The following is a 19,168-nucleotide window of genomic DNA, read 5'->3' as shown; positions in this document are numbered from 1 at the left end:
ATGTGCCTTCGTAAGGAAGTTGTCCCTATGCGGGTCTTGGTCTTTCCACGGCTCAATTTTTGGTGGCAGAGAGTACAGATGGCATTTCCCTCATCTGAGGCTGACACACAAAAAAAATTCCACACCACTGAGCCCTGGGGTGATGGCACTTTGGTGGTGGCGGCCGATTGAGTGTTAAGTGGGGTGCCAGAATCAGAACAGGAGGAGGAAGATATGTCACGCTTCCGTGCGGAAGCTGGGGAAGATGAGGTGTTCTGTGTTAAATAGTCAATTACGTCCTGACAATCTTGGGGGTTGATGGCACGCGCCTTCTGAACACTGTACTTTGGTCCAGGGCCACATGAAATCATGACAGCATGACTTAGAACAGACCTGCCAGGTGGCCTGCCTCTGCCTGTTTTGCCTATATTGGGGTGGAGGATGAAGTGAAATATATGCACTGACTTGACTAATACAATGTGCAGTCACACAGGTGCAGTGAACAGGTATGCAGAGACTGGTATCAATACAATGTGCAGCTGTCACACACACAGGTACCGTGAAAAGGTGCAGTGGCTGACTGGAATACAACACTGCATGCGCTCACGTAGGTAGGTAGGTGCATTGAACAGGTGGGTATGCAGTGATTGTTATTACAAATGTGCAGCTGTCACACACACAGGTACCGTGAACAGGTGCAGTGACTGGTGGTATATAACACTGCGTACACTCAAGTAGGTAGGTAGGTGCAGTGAATAGATGGGTATGCAGTGATTGGTATTACAAATGTGCAGCTGTCACACACACAGGTAGTCACTGAATGTGCTGAGCGCAGTAGGAATTACAGAGGGGCCAAGGTCCAGCAGCTGCGACTTACTGACAGGGCTGTATATGCAACACAAGTGTCTGTGGGACACACACACACAAAAAAATAGATCACAAGAACAACATTAGCTCTCAAAACAGCTGTTGAGGAGGAGGAGTGCTTTTTAGCAATAAGTATCAGCAAGAAGGAGCAACCTAACAAGCCTAACACTAAGCTTTCCCTATGTCAGCAGGTTCTCTCCCTTCTCTAATTACTGCAGCCACACGAGTAAGTGAAAAGGCTGATGCTACATGCGTCCAGGGTCCAGGACTCCAGGCGGATTCCTGAATTTTGAAGGCCGCTGCTAGCAGCGGTCACTATGATAATTTTTCTGGTGCGTGTACATGCCTGCCTAATTTTTCTGGCTGCACTGCAGCTGCAACAATAAAACAAAAGGCAATTACATGTGTCAATTCCCCTTCGCGATCGTTCCGTTGCCGCGGTGAAAGGGCTTGCGTATCACAATGAAGCAATGACCGACGGCTATATGAGTGTCTCGGGGGGGGGGGGGGCACCCAAGATAATAGCCCACCCAAGATAATAAGGTTGTTGCTTCATTGTGGACAGACCAAATGCAATTAGCTGGACTGTCACTGTTCTGTCATTGAGCTACCTCAACCCGGCGACCATATGGGCTGGAAAGCCGCCATCACCTGCACTCTCGTCTTGGTGCGCACCAGTCCAGCACGGCCGTCACTACACAAACAGCTGTGTGCGGTGCGTTACACAGTGAGTTTGGTCTGTCAGTGTGAAGCAGTACACTAATTACACTACCTGATTGATGTATACAGATGCAAGATGTTTTAAAGCACTTTAGCCCTCCAATTTAGCATGCAATGTGATTTCTGCCTTTAAAACGCTGCTGTGCGTCAAATCCAGATTTTTCCCGGGGACTTTTGGCATTTATCCCACTCCTCCATGCAAAAACTCAGATGTTAGACCCCTTAAAACATCTTTTCCATCACTTTTGTGGCCAGCATAAATGTTTCTAGTTTTCAAAGTTCGCCTCCCCATCGAAGTCTATTGCGGTTCGAAAAGTTTGCGCGAACCAAACTTTTTGCGGAGGTTTGCGTTCGAGGTTCGCGAACCTAAAATCTGAGGTTTGAGCCATCTCTATTGGAAAGTTCTCATACATTTTTTAGAAAAAAATCTGAATAATCAGAATCAGAATCAATTTATTTTCGCCAAGTAAGTTTGCACCTACAAGGAATTTGTCTTGGCAGTTGCTTAACAAACACAAACAAAAACAATACAAGGACAGACAGTGTGAATATTACAAGTTAAGGACGTTATAAGTATAGTGGCAGTAAGCAATGTGAGAATTGTTCATGTTTAGTTCTGTGCTGATTACTTTCAGTCCTAGCAGCTCTAACGTGGTTCAGCATTAAGTATGGCTACCGCTTGAGGAAAAAAACTGTTCCTGTGTCTAGAGGTTTTGGTAGCGATTGACCGGAATCTTACTCCTGAAGGCATGCGCTGGAAGATGGAGTGAGCTGGGTGAGAGGGGTCAGAGGCAATTTTGGTTGCTCTCTTTCTGCACCTGCTAGTGTAAAGATCCTGCAGGGAAGGTAAGCTACAGCCAATTATCCTTTCCGCTGATCTGATGATGCGCTGCAACCTCCCCTTTTCTAATGCTGAGCAGGAGCCGAACCATACAGTCATAGTTGATGTTTTGGTGGATTCGATGATTGCAGTGTAGAACTGCACCATTAGATTTTGAGGTAGGCCAAACTTTTTCAGCTGCCGTAGATGGTACATTCTCTGTTGTGCTTTCTTGACAATAGTGGCAGTGTTGTTGTCCCATTTTCAGTCGTTTGAGATCGTGGACCCAAGAAACTTGAATGACTCTACTTGGGTTATTGTGGATCCATTTATGGTTAAGGGGAAGTGCTGGGGGGGGGAGATCTCCTAAAGTCTATTATCATCTCCATAGTTTTGAGAGCATTTAGTTCCAAGTTGTTGCTGCTGCACCAGGAGGAAAGCTGTCCCACCACATGCCTGTATGCATACTCATCCCCGTTTTGAATGAGACCAACAACTGTTGTGTCGTCTGCAAACTTCAGAACCTTAACAGATGGATCTGTGGAGGTGCAGTCATTGGTGTAAAGTGAGTACAGCAGTGGGGAAAGCACACAGCCCTGGGGTGCACCAGTACTGACTGTCAGAGAGCTTGATGTGAGTTTACCAAGTCTAACATGCTGTCTTCTGTCGGTTAATAAGTCAGTTATCCATTTGCAGATGGGTTCAGGTATGTGTAGCTGGGAGAGCTTGCTGTGCAGCAGGGATGGAATTATGGTATTAAATGCAGAGCTGAAATCTATAAATAAAATCCTGGTGTAGATTCCTGGGATATCTAAATGTATGATTAGTAGATTTGATTTTTTTTCAAACAATGCAATCAACCAAGAAAATTGGTATAAAGGCCAAGTTCGTATTATTAGTGGTGTATACACTAAGATTAGACCAAAAGATTGAACTAGGACTACCAATATAAATGTTTGGTATGGTAGACAGTGTAGGGCGGTTGAAGTAGCCATTTACAGGATACTGGGCTTTATTCAATTCACTTTTTTCCTACGTTTTTTTCCCTAGGTAATGATGTTATTCCTTAATAATAAATTGCCTTTTAAGCTATTATGAAGCAAGAATAATTTTGACTTTATCTCCTGCTTTTGGTGCTTTTTCCACTGCAGACTGCTGAAAAGTTATTTTAAACATAAGATAAAAAATTATCTCCTAGGAGAAAGATTTGGAGAAACAGTGAATTGAAAAAGGCCCACTGTGAGTTAACATATTACCCAATATATTGGCCTGAAATAAGGCATAAATGAACTGTCTGTAAACTCCACATACACAGGGCTTATCGCTTCTGTGTTAAAGGGACCCTGAGCAGGTGTTAAAAATTAAATAGTGACTTACCTGGGGCTTCATCCAGCCCACCGTAGGCCACACAGTCCCCCGGCGTCCTCCTGGCTCCCCCCCAGTTCCAGCTGGCTGCTCTGTTATGGGACGACTTCGGCTTGAAGTCGTCAGGCCTGCTACCCGCTATGCCGATATGCGTAATCACGCCGGCCGTGTGATCAAGCCGGGTGGCGTGAGAAAGAATTCAGCGCATGCGTGGTTCTCTAATATTGAACCGCGCATGCGCAGGACTCTCATGCCAGTTGGCATGATGACCCTTAGCCGGTCAGCGTGATTACGCATATCGGCAAAGCGGGAAGCAGGCCTGGGGACTTCAGGCCGAAGTCGTCCTATAACGGAGCCGCCAGCCGGGACCGGGAGAAGAGCCAGGAGGACGCTGCTTGCAGCCTACAGTGGGCTGGAAGAAGCCCCAGGTAAGTCACTATTTCATTTGTAACGAGTGTTCAGGGTCCCTTTAAAGTAGAAGAAAGAGTAACTTTTTCTCCTGAGTTTTCTCCTTGGGGATATTTTCACAACTTGTTGTCAATAAATTGCAAGCAAGAAAGTTCACAAAATAATTTCCATAGTAATTTTTCACCTACTTTTTGGTGCTGTGCTTAACATTTTTTTTAAAGAGAAGAATTATCGCCTTGAAGAAAACTCAGGAGAAAACGATAATTGCATATGGGCCATTGGTCATATGCAACTCACTTTTTCTCCTGAGTTTTTTTCCTGGGAGATCCTTTTTTTATCTTCTCTGTAAAACAACTTTTCAGCACTTTGCAATTGTAAAAGTACCAAAAAGTCATTGAAAAAGAACTAAGTACAATCAGATAGCTGCGCTCAGTCTGTGCAAAAGATTCCTCTTACTCCTGTAGTTTCCTCTTGAGTATGGATACACCTCAAATGATAAACAAACAGAACACCATATGATAGTGCAGGCTGTTAAACAAACTCAACACCCCGTAGTGCACAACACATATACAGGCTTACTACACTTGTGAGGGTAGGGGCGGAGGACCACCTCCACCAACCACAAACAGACGCTCCCCTCAAATGCCTATATCTTCCCTGCTCACCGTCATGCAGTCAGGTGGATACTTGGCAGGGGCACCTTTAAAGAGAAACTCCAACCAAGAATTGAACTTTTTCCCAATCAGTAGCTGATACCCCATTTTACATGAGAAAGACAATGATTTTCACAAACAGACCATCAGGGGGCGCTGTGTGACTGATTTTGTGCTGAAACCCCTCCCACAAGAGGCTCTGAAGACCGCGGTACTGCTGGCAAACAGTTACAATGTAACAATGTTCAGAGACAGGAAATAGCTGTTATTAGCTGTCTAACAGACAGAGCAGCTAGAAACAGCTAAATAACCTGCCCACAGTAACAATGTCACCATGTAATAAATGTCAGAATGTGAATCTGGGAGAGGAAAGATTTTACAATGAGCAAACACTGACTAAATCATTTATACATAATTATGGTAAAAAATGAAGCACTTTTTTTACTACATTATTTTCACTGGAGTTCCTCTTTAAATGGCATTCCTCTGTGTATGATTGCTAATCACCAGTATGCCTGTTTAGTATCTCTGTCCTTTATAGCAACCTCAGAGCAAGCACAGAAAGCGCCAATGTGTAAAAACATTCATTTAATGAACTGTATAAAAGTATTGCGCGTACATGATAAAAAACTTTAAAAGCATATCACAAGAAAGCACCAATCACCCGGTCCAGGGCCACGGCACGTCTCGTCTCCCGCCGTCTATCGTTTCTGGCGTCCTCCTCACTGCACCCAAGCCACGCCCTACCGGTTTCGTAACGACATGTGACTCATCAGGGGCTACTGTGCATGCGTATGGAGGACCAGTACATGCTCTTAAGCCGCAGAGAGGGCGTGTCTGCGGCTCAATGCCGCTGCCCTTCTTCTGCGCAACCACACGCTTTCTATGTGGTGCTTCCTGGTCTAGTGCTGTAGTCACATGACCATGTAGGTCACAGCATAGCTCAGTAGGCACCTCCCACCCTATTAGGTTAGCACCACCCCCCTTAGTCTTCACGATACTCCTTGTTCCCATGGAGACATTGCGGACGCTCCCATACGCGTCTCGCAATGCGTCCATACCACCTTTCTTTTAACCGCACCAGCCGTGTCCTACATCTGGGCGGGCAATCGGTTTACATTATTCAAGACACAAGCTCTAAACTGGCATAACATCAAACTCCTACCCCCTAATCTTCGCTCCTGGGAACAGTAGTAATACCCATTGTTGCAATCACTTTTATTCCAACATACGTTACTGATACTGGTATGTAGTGGTCCTCCACACGCATGCACAGTAGACCCTGATGAGTCACATGTCATTACGAAACCGGTAGGGCGTGCCTTGGGTGCAGTGAGGAGGATGCCAGAAATGATAGTCGGTGGGAGACGAGACGTGCCGTGGCCCTGGACCGGGTGATTGGTGCTTTCTTGTGATATGCTTTTAAAGTTTTTTATCATGTACATGCAACACTTTTATACAGTTCATTAAATGAATGTTTTTACACATTGGCGCTTTCTGTGCTTGCTCTGAGGTTGCTATAAAGGACAGAGATACTAAACAGGCATACTGGTGATTAGCAATCATACACAGAGAAACGCCATTTGAAGGTGCCCCTGCCAAGTATCCACCTGACTGCATGACGGTGAGCAAGGAAGATATAGGCATTTGAGGGGAGCGTCTGTTTGTGGTTGGTGGAGGTGATCCCCCGTCCCCTACCCTCACAAGTGTAGTAAGCCTGTATGTGCACTACGGGATGTTGAGTTTGTTTAACAGCCTGCACTATCATATGGTGTTCTGTTTGTTTATCATTTGAGGTGTATCCATACTCAAGAGGAAACTACAGGAGTAAGAGGAATCTTTTGCATGGACTGAGCGCAGCTATCTGATTGTACTTTGTCTGAAAACAGGAGTGGTAATTGTACATAGCGCGCAACGCCTATCAGTGACTTTTGTGATCCTTAGCGCTGTTATATTGTGTGTATTCTGTTTATTGAAAAAGAACTATTAAAAGTATTTTGAGTATTTTCTTGCTTTCTAGTGGTTTAAAGAGCATTTTATTGATAAGGTGTGAAAATATCACCCAGAAGAAAACTTAGGAGAAAAAGTGAATTGCAAATGGTCCTGTATGTAATTTGATACACACAAAAAGATCAATTTTACTGAATTTCTTACATATCAAAAACTTTCAGAAATTATGTGCTTTATATTTGGGGTCAATTCTTGTAACGGTCAACTTTTCCTAAAGACCTGGAGATGATTGAAACTATCTGTCTTGTCTTGCTCTTTCCCTTTACACATCATTGTCTGAAAAAAAGTAATTTATACTAATTTTCTTTTGCAGATTTACTGACAGTGTGATTAGTCCTAATACTGAATGTTGTGTTTGAAGGAGAGCGTAAGTCTAGGAACGTATTCCCAGCAAGAGCCTGTTGTCAAGCAAAGTTGCAAAAAGGTTATCATGGCTACATTACATAGCCAAGCAACCAAGGTAAGTGACATCACAATTTCCAGTGTTTCCGTTTTGGATGTTTTTAGTTCACTGGTGATTTACTCTCTAGTAACCAGGCGCTGACATAGGAAGCTGGAGATCTGTAATTGGAAATAAAAATATTGGTAGACCTGGCTATACAACTAGTATGACCCATAAAACTGAACAGAATTATGTACCTTTTAAGAGATACTTTGGTTCATGAATATGTATTGCAACTGTAGGGTACCAGAAGTGACATGGGACAAAGGGCCTGATGCACAAAAGCATGGTAATATTGCCACGCACAGACATTGCACTGTGTACCGTGAGTTATGCTATAAAAGCAACCCACGATGGTAGCGTGACCATTGCTAAGGTAAGTAATGTGCATTACCATAGCAACGGTTGCATTATTTGAGTACCACGGGTTGCACTAATAGAGTGACCCTCGGTACACAGTACCAGTAGCAATAGTAATATTGCTGTGAGATGTTCAAAAATAATACGGCACTTTCATGCATCAACCCCTAAATGAGATAAACATATGTCCATACTGTCCAAGCCCTTCTTAGAACTAGGTTGCATTCTTTTTTTTTTCTCACTGTAAGAAACTAGGACTGTAAATTACACTTTCTATTAGTAACTCTTCCTTGCTACTAAATAGAGCAGTAGAATATTGTAGAATTTTGTACCGTGTTACTAATATTGTACTGTGTACTAATTAGAGGTTGTCAAACACCAGTGTAGCTGAGAAAAACATGCAGTACAGAAAATAGATAACATTTCAGTAGTTCAAAATTTGTCTGCATGAGAGATTAATAACGTAAAAAAAAAAATCTACTCTCATACTCACATAGATTTCAGCCTTTACAAACAAAATAAGACTATCAGATTCAAGGAAAATCCTATTTAGCAATCAGACTAATGATACAATCATTTATCGAATGCATTTATATTATATTATATAGGTTTGCTTTAACACCACATTAGCTGATGACAATACTAAATGCTTACATACAGTATTACCAGCTGTTGGAATCATAACTTTATGATTTCAACGGTGTTATGCACAAATTGGAAAATTTACATGAAAGGCACCCTGTAAGAAATCAAATGTCATAATTCAATATAAGGTTAATGTATTTTAATAAGTGTGATAAATCAATAGCACAATTTGAAAGTAATCAGGAAAAAGTCCTTTTGAAACATTCACGAATGCTGAATTGCCTGAGTGCCATATGGATCAGGTCAACAGGCATATTGTTCAAGTTGATACATTGTACACTAGGTCATATGACAAAGTGACTTCAACCTGTACCACAGGAGAACACATTATATATCTCCAAGGGAATACTAGATAAATCATATTACATATCTGTGATCTCAGCACTCCAAGGATCAAACTATTTTCAATAATTCTTCAATGACCTTCACAACTTGGAATTTTAATCTTATATATGCCATTTGCTATAACATCAGCATTTTAGACTAAAATTATGTACTTGCCGTTGACAGTAGGGTGCTCTTTTTTATAAATTATTATTTTACACTTACTATAATTTTCTATACAAATTGTTTCATGTGAGTGGAGTCTAGTATGGGTGATAATGTAGCAATCATCTTGCAAAAGCAGGAAAAAGAAAACAGGTATGGTAAGTGAAAATAATTATCCACCTCTCTTAATAACATAAAAAAAAACAAAAAGATGATTTTAAAAAACACAGTCTAAAATAACTTGTTTTCCATGACTTGAGTATACAAAGACTTCAAAGAACCACTGTCGCAAAAATCTTAAAATTTTAAATACATGTAAAAACATACGAATAAGTATGTTTCTTCCTGGGTAAAATCAGCCATAGATTACTTTTCTCCAATATTGCTGTCACTTACACTAAGTTGTAGAAAATCTGACATTACTGACAGGTTTTGGGCTAGTCCATCTCTCCATAGGGGATTCTCTGCATTGTCTTTATCCTTTTTAAAGACACTCTCTGAAAAAGATTTATACGAAGATTCTGGCCAGCCTCCCTGCTCACTGTACATTTTTTTTAGCAGTTGGATGGAGCAACTGCCATTTACTAAGTGCTTTTGAAAATAAAGAAAGCCTTGAGAACCCCCCATGAGGAGATGGGCAGCCCAAAACCAGTCGGTTCTGTCAGATTTCTACTAGTTTCAGTAAGTGACAGCAACATAGGAGAAAAGTAATTAATGGCTCATTTTACTCTGGAAGAAACATGCTTCTTATATGTATAGGATTATATATATATTTGAAATTTTCTACTTTTGGCAACGGTGGTCCTTGAACCTGGATCGTGTAGTGGATAAGGGCTCTGCCTCTGACACAGGAGACCAGGGTTCGAATCTCGGCTCTGCCTATTCAGTAAACCAGCACCTATTCAGTAGGAGACCTTTGGCTAGACTCCCTAACACTGCTACTGCCTATAGAGCGCGCCCTTGCGGCTGCAACTCTGGCGCTTTGAGTCCGCCAAGAGAAAAGCGCGATATAAATGTTAATGTTGATGTTAAAGAAAACATTTTCCTTCATAAACCAGTAGTATACTAGTACTATTGAAAGTAATCTGCACTGCAGATCCTCTGTTTTATAATAACTATCAGTCAAAGCAATTTTCATTGACAAAAACATACAGTCCCTATCAATTGGGTAATAGTGTGTTTTGCAAAGACTTTCTCTGTTTTTTTTTTATTCAGCAAAGCCACCACAGTTCATCACTGCAATTTTCAAGAAAAAGAAAGCACAACTCTTTGATTATATTCCCTTGTTAGTGAGCTCTGCAAAAAAATATCCTGTATGCCATTAATGTCTTGGGTACCCTTTCTCCAGCATCATCTCCTCATCTCCAAGACGTCTTCAGTGTTGCAGGAGGAGTCATGACTAATAAAAGCAGACAGCTGAGCTGAACATAGAACATTTAACAGTTGTCAAAACTTACCAAGTCTAGGCATCCAATCTGTTCCAGACTCCTATTCCTAATGCCACAGACTAAATATTTATCAGGTCATGCTGATTCCATCTGCTTCCCTCCCACAAAGCCTTATAAATCACACTTTCAGGTATCTTGTAAAAAATAACATAAATGTCTGCCTGTAGGTACCTGCTGCTACTGCTAGGGGCTGAGAGTAAAGTTTCAAACATGTCTACAATTTCTGGCAACTCACATCTTACCCAAACAAAGGTTCTTTTTATTCGCATACCTACTTCACCTGAAAACTCACACACCTTTTCACTATTGACCCGCACTGGTGCTTTTTAGATTGTCATAATCCCTTTAATACTTCCTACTATACTGTCTGTGTATAACAGGGCAGTCACCAGTGGTCGCACTACACTGAAGCCACTAGGACACTGCCCCCCAACCCCCCCCCCCCCCCCTCTAGGCTCTAGCAGCATGCGCCGAACAGGAAAAACAAGCTCTCTGTAGCAATTAGGGCTGCTCATTCGGATTTCGCGGAATTGAAATTTCCGGATTTCCGAACTCGGAAAACGGAAAAACAGATTTCTGCAGAAATACTGCATTACTGCAATTCATTAATTTTAGCCCAATTACAGAACTCGAAATCAATGGACCAATCAGAGTAGGCAGAAACAACTCGGGAGTATTTGGCCAATCAGAGAATGCAAAAAATTACAAAAAAAAACCCACTACTCGGAAATCGGAACTCGGAAATTGGATTTCTGCAGAAATACTGCATTAAGGCAATTCGGTGATTTTAGCCCAATCAAAAAACCGGAAGCATTGGACCAATCAGAGAATGCAGAGTAAACTCGGAAGTGTTTGGCCAATCAAAGAATGCAAAAAATGACCCAAAAATACACTACTTGGAAATCGTAAATCCAAACTCGGAAATCGGAAGCCGATTGGAAATCCGTGAAATCGGTAATTGGCATTGGCGGAAAACGGAATTTTGGCATTTACATTTCCAACCATCCCTAGTAGCAATGCCCAGCTACAGATATAGGGAGTTACACAGACAAACAGAAGCACAGTGTTTCTGCCCCTCCTCCCCCCCCCCCCCCCCTTTCCCCTTAGCTCAGCTTGTAGAGCCATTAGATGCAGGCAGAGTTGGAAGGCAGAGTTAGTTTGAAATGACTAATTCATGACCTGGAACAGGTAGGACTGAAGCATGCCTGCTAGGTACATCTGTAGTTGACTTTCCTTCCATGATAGCACCATCATTTGGATCATCTGCTCTGCTAAAAAGCCTTTGAGAAGAGCCATTTCTGAACATTTTGGTGCCCCAGGCCAGTCAACTTTCGTGCAGCCCCCACCCATCTTGTGAGTAGAAAGATTGTAGCCTAAATACATTAATTGTGTTGGCACCAATAACATATTGATAGCATATATACAGAAAGTATGTTCTTTATCAAAATTAGTCTATAAAGCATACAGAGGTTATTACCAGGCCAGATACTTCTCAGCAGCACAAACCCTCGCACCCCACATAAGAAACTTTTCCCATAATTGTGAGGGATGTTAATCCACTTACTGTATATACCGTATATACTCGCAAGCAAGCCGACCCGCATATAAGCCGACCCCCCCACTTTTAACTGAAAAAACAGGAAAAAATGATTGACCCTCATGTAAGCCGGGGGTAGGAAATGCTGGCCGTGTGATTCCCTCATGTGTGTCCCAGTATAGCTAGTATAGTGTCCATTATGGGTAGGTAGTGCCCTGTATAGCTAGTAAAGTGCCCAGTATAGCTAGTATAGTGCTCAGTATAGCTAGTATAGTGCCCAGTATAGTTAGTATAGTGCCCTAGTATAGTGCTCAGTATAGGTAGGTAGTGCTCAGTATAGCTAGTATAGTGCTCAGTATAGCTAGTAAAGTGCCACAGTATAGCTAGTAAAGTGCCACAGTATAGCTAGTAAAGTGCCCCAGTATAGCTAGCATAGTGCTCAGTATAGCTAGCATAGTGTTCAGTATAGCTAGCATAGTGTTCAGTATAGCTAGTATAGTGTTCAGTATAGCTAGTATAGTGTTCAGTATAGCTAGTATAGTGTTCAGTATAGCCAGTATAGTGTTCAGTATAGCTAGTATAGGGCCCAGTATAGCTAGAATAGTGCCCCAGTATAGCTATTATAATGCCCCGGTATAGCTAGTATTGTGCCCCAATGTAAGTAGATAGTGCCCAGTATAGCTAGTATAGTGCTCAGTATAGGTAGATAGTGTCCCGACCCCCCCCCCCCCCCCCCCGCCGCCGCCGCTGCTGCTGCTATTAGCTTACCCGGCGGCTTCCCATATCCCTCCCTCCGTCTCCTGCACTGGCTTGTAAATAGTTTGCAGCAGCTCGCCCCACGGCGGCTGCTGTGTGATGACGGAGGAAGCTGTAGGCAGAGCGGCTTCCTGTACGGGCGATGTGTATCGCCGTTGCTATGGGAACCGCTCTGCCTACAGCTTCCTCCGTCATCACACAGCAGCCGCCGTGGGGCGAGCTGCTGCGAACTATTTACAAGCCAGTGCAGGAGACGGAGGGAGGGATATGGGAAGCCGCCGGGTAAGCTAATAGCAGCGGCGGCGGCGGAGGGGGGGGGGTATAAGGAGCAAACATGACTCGCAAGCAAGCCGACCCCCCAACTTTTGGCCCACTTTTGGGGGGTCAAAAATTCGGCTTGCTTGCGAGTATATACGGTACTTGTGTATAAGCCTCATTTTTCAGCACAAAAAATGTGCTGAAAAGTTACCCCCTTGGCTTATATGTGGGTCAGTGGAGCAGAACAGGTTTTGTTACTGGCAGAGGAGCTTAAAGGGGCACTATGGCAAAACATTTTAAAATGTAAAATATGTGCAAACATAGACAAATAAGAATTACATTTTTTCTAGAGTAAAATGAGCCATGAATTACTTTTCTTCTATGTTGCTGTCACTTACAGTAGGTAGTAGAAATCTGACAGAAAAGGGACTTGGACTAGTCCATCTCTTCAATTGGGATTCTCTGCAAGTCTTCTAGTCTTTATAAAGATATTCCCTAAAAAGGATTTAAACAATGATGCTGGCCAGCCTCCCTGCTCGCTACACAGTTTTTTTGGCAGTTGGTGTAACGATCAGTGTCAGCACACAGAGAGAATCTGATTATTGGTGATCTGCAGTATCACCAAGAATACAGATGTAAACCTGATTATTGATGATCTGCAGAATCATCAACAATACAAGTATGACTAACCTCTGGACACCTAGTAATGTGTAAGTGTTTTGATGCAACAGTAGGCTATCTCCGGTGGGGCGGGAGACGCAGAAACTATGAGCATGGACCACCTGAGGAGCAGGTGGCCCTAGGCTGTGTGGGAACTATCTCCTAGGAGAGGGGATAGAGATAACCTGGGAGCCAATGATTCCCTGCTATACTGGGAATCAGACTATACTGCAGCCAGAGGACTCCTAAGGGGTAGAGCCCTTGGCTGTACTGCAGAGAGGACTCTCTGAGGAGCAAGAGGTCCCTGCAGCTAATTGACACTTGGTAGAATAGTGCCACAGGTAGTACAGAGAGACTGGACACTCCAGGGATGAGTGACAGTCAGAAGGGTCAGCCAGGCCAGGTCGGCAACACATGAGCAGATAAGGTAAAGAGACAGAAGGCTGATTCGGTAACCAGGTACAGGCTGGGTCTGGCAACAGGTAGACAGATATGCAGAGGTACCGAATCAGAAAGCGAGAGAGAGGTCGACAGAGCAAATGGTCATAACAGATATAGAACAAGATTCTAATCTAGGGTGTGAGGTCCGTGGTGTCAACACCCAGGAACTGGTCTAAAGAATAACACAGCAATGACACCGTATTCCTAAGCTTGGGTGTGAGGTCCTTGGTCACAACACCCCGGAACTGGTCTAAAGTATAACACAGCAATGACACAGTATTCCTAAGCTTGGGTGTGAGGTCCTTGGTCACAACACCCCGGAACTGGTCTAAAGTATAACACAGCAATGACACAGTATTCCTAAGCTTGGGTGTGAGGTCCTTGGTCACAACACCCCGGAACTGGTCTAACACAAGCGTAATCTGGCTAAGTGTGAATTCCCAAGGTCATCCTGGTTCTAACACACTGGGGGATCTGACTATGGTCTGAGTGCTCACACGTATGTATTCGCAATGGCAGACAACCTGAGACTGACCAGCGAGATCTATATATAGTGCAGGGCTCCTCAGCGCCACCCAGTGCCACTCAGCCAATGACAGTCTGCGCTGGGATCAGCTGACCAACCTGATCAGCTGATCCCTCTCCTCCTGGCATAAAGGTCCTGCCTCCCAGCGCGCGCGCACCTAGCTCTCCATCTGTGTGCACTAGAAGGCTCAGACAAACCAGACGCATGCTGCTGTGTGGAAACCGCCGGTCTGAACGCGGAGACAGCCGCCCCGCCGCCAGACCGCGTGGCGGCATCACCGATATCCCTTACCGTTGGACAGTGAAACTGCCATTCATTGAGTGCTTTTGAAAATAAATAAATCCCTGAGAATCCCCCCATAAAGAGATGAACTAGTCCAAAACCTGTCGTTTCTGTCAGATTTCTACTACCTACTGTATATAACAGCAACATGGGAGAAAAGTAATTTATGGCTCATTTTACTCTGGAAAAAAACATACTTCTTATTTGTTTATGTTTGCACATATTTTAAATTTTTCGCCATTGTGCCCCTTTAAGGATTGTGCACTAGTGATCCTGCTCTCGCCAGCTGGCTCCCTGTTGTGTCTGTGCCCCCCATTCCCTGCTACATGGTGTGCAGTGTGCACTGCTCAAGACTACCTGTGTTCCCTGGCTTGTGAATCGGAGCCTCCCAGCAACATGTCAGTGGTACAATGATCAGGGATTCTTCCTGCATGGCAATTATTGTCTCTCATATCTATGACACCATCTAGAGGCATCTTAAGACACAACTGTATCATCATCCTTGGGGCACATCTGGTTATGGGGAGAGGGGCTGACTTGCACTGGGAGCACATCAGGATAATGGGTAGAGGGCTTATATACACGAGTCAATCACTTTTTTCTGGTTACAGCAGGAAAAGTTGGTACCTCGGCTTATACACGGGTCAGCTTATATGCAAGTATAGGTATGTTAAATCCATCCACTTATAAAAAATTATACTGCTTAACTACAATCTGGATCTTTACAGGTCAGAATAATGCCTTGGAAAAGCAGAGCAAGGAGAGCAAGAGTTGCAACAATGAATAAAGAAACAATTACAGCTTAATTAGCACATAGATAACTATGTTAAGATATTGGGCTTGATTCGCTAAAGCGTGCTAACAGTTAGCACGCTGGTGAAAAGCCCATTATCGCGCCTAAACTCAGTTTAGGCGTGATAAACTCGCGCGCAAAGTCCCGCGCACAACCACGCAGCGCGGTGCGTGATTGGCGCCCATTAAACCCAATGCGACGTTGTACGCGGGACTTTGCACGTGAGTTTATTCCTCAAAATGGTGCTAACCTACTTAGTGCAATGATTATCACGCCCAAAAGTCTTTAGGCGTGCTAAGTAGGTTAGCACCGCTTTGTGAATCAAGCCCATTGAGTAGTGTTCATTTGAGTGTTAAAATTACCATGCACATCTTTGTTAATGGAACTAGCAGTTTTGTACAAGGATTCCATAGCACATTGTAGTGCCCCTCCTGTACGTGTTACTTCAGGCATCTGCCTGTATTTTCTATGCCTAAAAAAAGCCCTGCCTTTGAGTTCTGTTGGGATGTTCACAATTGGTTTTGGTCATTGCTAAACTAATTAGCCTTAGTTTTCTCACCTAAATTAGGCAAAACATATCTAAAGTTGGTCATACACATGGGCATCTGCAGAAGGGGGAAAATGTCCCTTTGGAGTTTGAACTTCCTCTGTTGTCTGCATGGATGCAGAGGGGGAAACAATCTATATGTACCGGCAGCACTGTGCTGCATTCTCTCCTGGACACGCTGCCACACATTTTCAAGATAAGTTTTAAAAACAATTGGACAATTCACCAGTGATGAAAATATGGCATCACCCATATGTAAAAACCCTTGAAAGCTCCCCAAAAATGTATATTTTAGAGAGGAAAACGCCTTCAAAACTTACACTAGTTTGCAAAGAATTAGGAAGTGCTTTAGGTCTGCTGGGATTTTATCGCTGCCTTTACCCCATTGAGATGTCACCTTATTTCTTGTGCAGGGGATTGGGGTTAACTTGACAAACAATAAGGTCCATCTCTCAAATGGAACACTTGCAGAAATTAAAACTGACTAGGAGTCCTAACCATTCCCCAGATTTCAGAGAAAGTTCCCGATTAAACTTTAAAGAGGAACTCCAGTGAAAATAATGTAATAAAAAAAAGTGTTTCATTTTTACAATAATTATGTATAAATGATTTAGTCAGTGTTTGCACATTGTAAAATCTTTTAAATCCCTGATTTACTTTCTGACATTTATTACATAGTGACATTTTTACTGTTGGCAAGTGATGTAGCTGCTGCATGCTTTTTTGGCAGTTGGAAACAGCTATTTCCCACAATGCAACAAGGTTCACAGACAGGAAACTGCCACGAGTACCACGGTCCTCAGAGTTTCTTGTGGGAGGGGTTTCACCACAATATCAGTCATACAGTGCCCCTTATGGTCTGTTTGTGAAAAGGAATAGATTTCTCATGTAAAAGAGGGTATCAGCTACTGATTGGGATAAAGTTCAATTCTTGGTCGGAGTTTCTCTTTAAAGATAAGAGGTTTACATTTCTCTGCATTTTCTACAATTAAAGGATTTCAAAGATTCTCATTTCAAAAGACTCATAGACCAAAAATAAAATGTTGGCATGTGTTATGCATTACTGTTCGCTGACAAAAGCGAGACAAGTAGCTTCTATTATTAGCGGAATATACTTGGCACAAGTAATGCAGAGGAGGTGATGAGGGCATAAACAGCACGAACCAAAACTGAATCCAAAAAATGGAAATTACAGTACAAGAACTGCATGAAGCAAACAATCCACATCTGAGCCTGCTTGTCACAAAGCGACAATTAGCTTTTAATATCTAGCAGAATTGTCTTTATAATTAGGAAGCTTAATAAGACAGTTTTGCAAATAAACAAACTGGATCTGTGAGTAAAATCAAAACAAGGCAATAGGGTGGAAAGAAAGATCTCTTCATAACCCTTACAGAGTCCGTCTTACTTTAACTGAAGGGAGGGTGTTGTGCAATTTAGGAGAGTCAAAGAAAGTAGTGCTACTCAACAATATATATATATATATATATATATATATATATATATATATATATATACATATACATATATATATATATACATATATATACTGTATATATATATACACTGTATATATATATACTGTATGTATATATATATATATATATATATATATATATATATATATATATATACTGTATATATATATATATATATATATATATATATATATATATATATATATATATATATATATATATATGTATATATATATATATATATATATATATATATATATTGCTTAGGCAGGGACTTACATTTAAAGAGAGGTGGCATAAAATAAAATAAAAGAATAGATACTGTATATTATGGCGTATAAGACGACTGGGTGTATAAGACGACCCCCCAACTTTTCCAGTTAAAATATAGAGTTTGGGATATACTCGCCGTATAAGACTACTCCTCTTCCAACGCACACCAAATGAAAATTAAAAAAACATCATATACTGGTGCTATGTATGAACATATACTGGTGCTGTGCTGTATGTGTTACCCAGTATATAACAGTATATAGGTGATTGACTGGTTGGATTTGTAAAACTCTCCCTCTCCCTAAGTGGATTGGTCAGCTCTCCTTGTCTACCTGTTTATCAGTGCGGTATGGAAGAATAGATTGCGCTGTGCCCATAAAACACGCCTCTTTCACCCTTCTGGCTCACCCTTGTATCTCCTTCTCTGCCTCTCAGTTCTTGCACATGTGCACCTGTGCCAATTTACTACAGTCCTTAGCAGAAAGATCTGAGAATTGGTAACAGGATAGGGCACATCACCTGGCATCAATGACACCCGGCGTATAAGACGACTCCTGACTTTTCAGATGATTTCAAGGGTTAAAAAGTAGTCTTATACGCCAGAATATACAGTACTTGTCTAAAAAAGGGGCTTCCTCATCCTCCTCCAGACAACCGTTCCTGCCCAGGACCGTCAGCTCTTCATGCAAAAGTGTGACTGTACTGTGCCTGCCTGAGTACGGCCCTGCCTGAGCACTACGCCGAAGCTGCACCAACTTTATGCGAAGGGATGCCCGGTGGGGAATGCCACCACGCACATATATCTGACAAGCTCTTGTCAGATATGTTCCAGGGGTTCCACGTGCTGGGGGGCCAGGAATATGTGTGAAGCCTCTTTAAGATCCAGAGGCTGCTCTCTTCTTAGGTAATAATCAATTTTTTTTATACCGCCTTGGGTACACTTTAACTCAACCTTCTAATTGAAACCTCATTTTAACAAGTAAATAATAGAATGGGGTAAGGTGACTTGGCACCTTAAAGAAAACCTGTACTGAAAAAAAGCTCCCCTGGGGGGTACTCACCTCAGTAGGGAGAAGCCTCTGGACCCTATCAAGGCTTCCCCCATCTTCCTGTGTCCCACGACAGTCTTGCTGCAGCCCCCGAAACGCACAGGCGACAAATCTGACAGCCTGTGCAATACTTACCTTTTCGGGCTCCCGTGGGGGCGCTGTTGTGGCTGTTGTGGCTCTTCTGACGGAGATAGGCGGAACTAGCCGATCTCCGTCGGGTCTGCTCTACTGCGCAGGCGCAGGAAACTTGCGCCTGTGCAGTAGAGTGGCCCGAAGGAGATCGGCTATTTTCGCCTATCTCCGTGGGAAGAGCGGATACTGCGCCTGCGCTGGAGCCAAAAAGGTAAATATTTACATCGCCG

General features: G+C 42.7%; 1 long non-coding RNA gene across 2 annotated transcripts in view; it reads left to right on the top strand.

The window, feature by feature from the left end:
• LOC137518748 (uncharacterized) overlaps positions 1–19,168 on the top strand; it is a 31,913-nt gene that overhangs the window by 7,431 nt on the left and 5,314 nt on the right. The window contains exons 2-3 of one of the 2 annotated variants that reach the window (XR_011020891.1): positions 7,136–7,282; positions 9,974–10,161. This is a non-coding gene — a long non-coding RNA (uncharacterized lncRNA). Of the gene's footprint in view, positions 1–7,135; positions 7,283–9,973; positions 10,162–19,168 lie in introns of those variants that run through there. The other variant, XR_011020890.1, reaches the window with a different exon arrangement.

Source organism: Hyperolius riggenbachi, chromosome 5 (genome assembly GCF_040937935.1).
Source record: "Hyperolius riggenbachi isolate aHypRig1 chromosome 5, aHypRig1.pri, whole genome shotgun sequence".
In the NCBI taxonomy this organism is placed as follows: domain Eukaryota; kingdom Metazoa; phylum Chordata; class Amphibia; order Anura; family Hyperoliidae; genus Hyperolius; species Hyperolius riggenbachi.
This window is presented reverse-complemented; position numbering and strand designations above follow the sequence as displayed.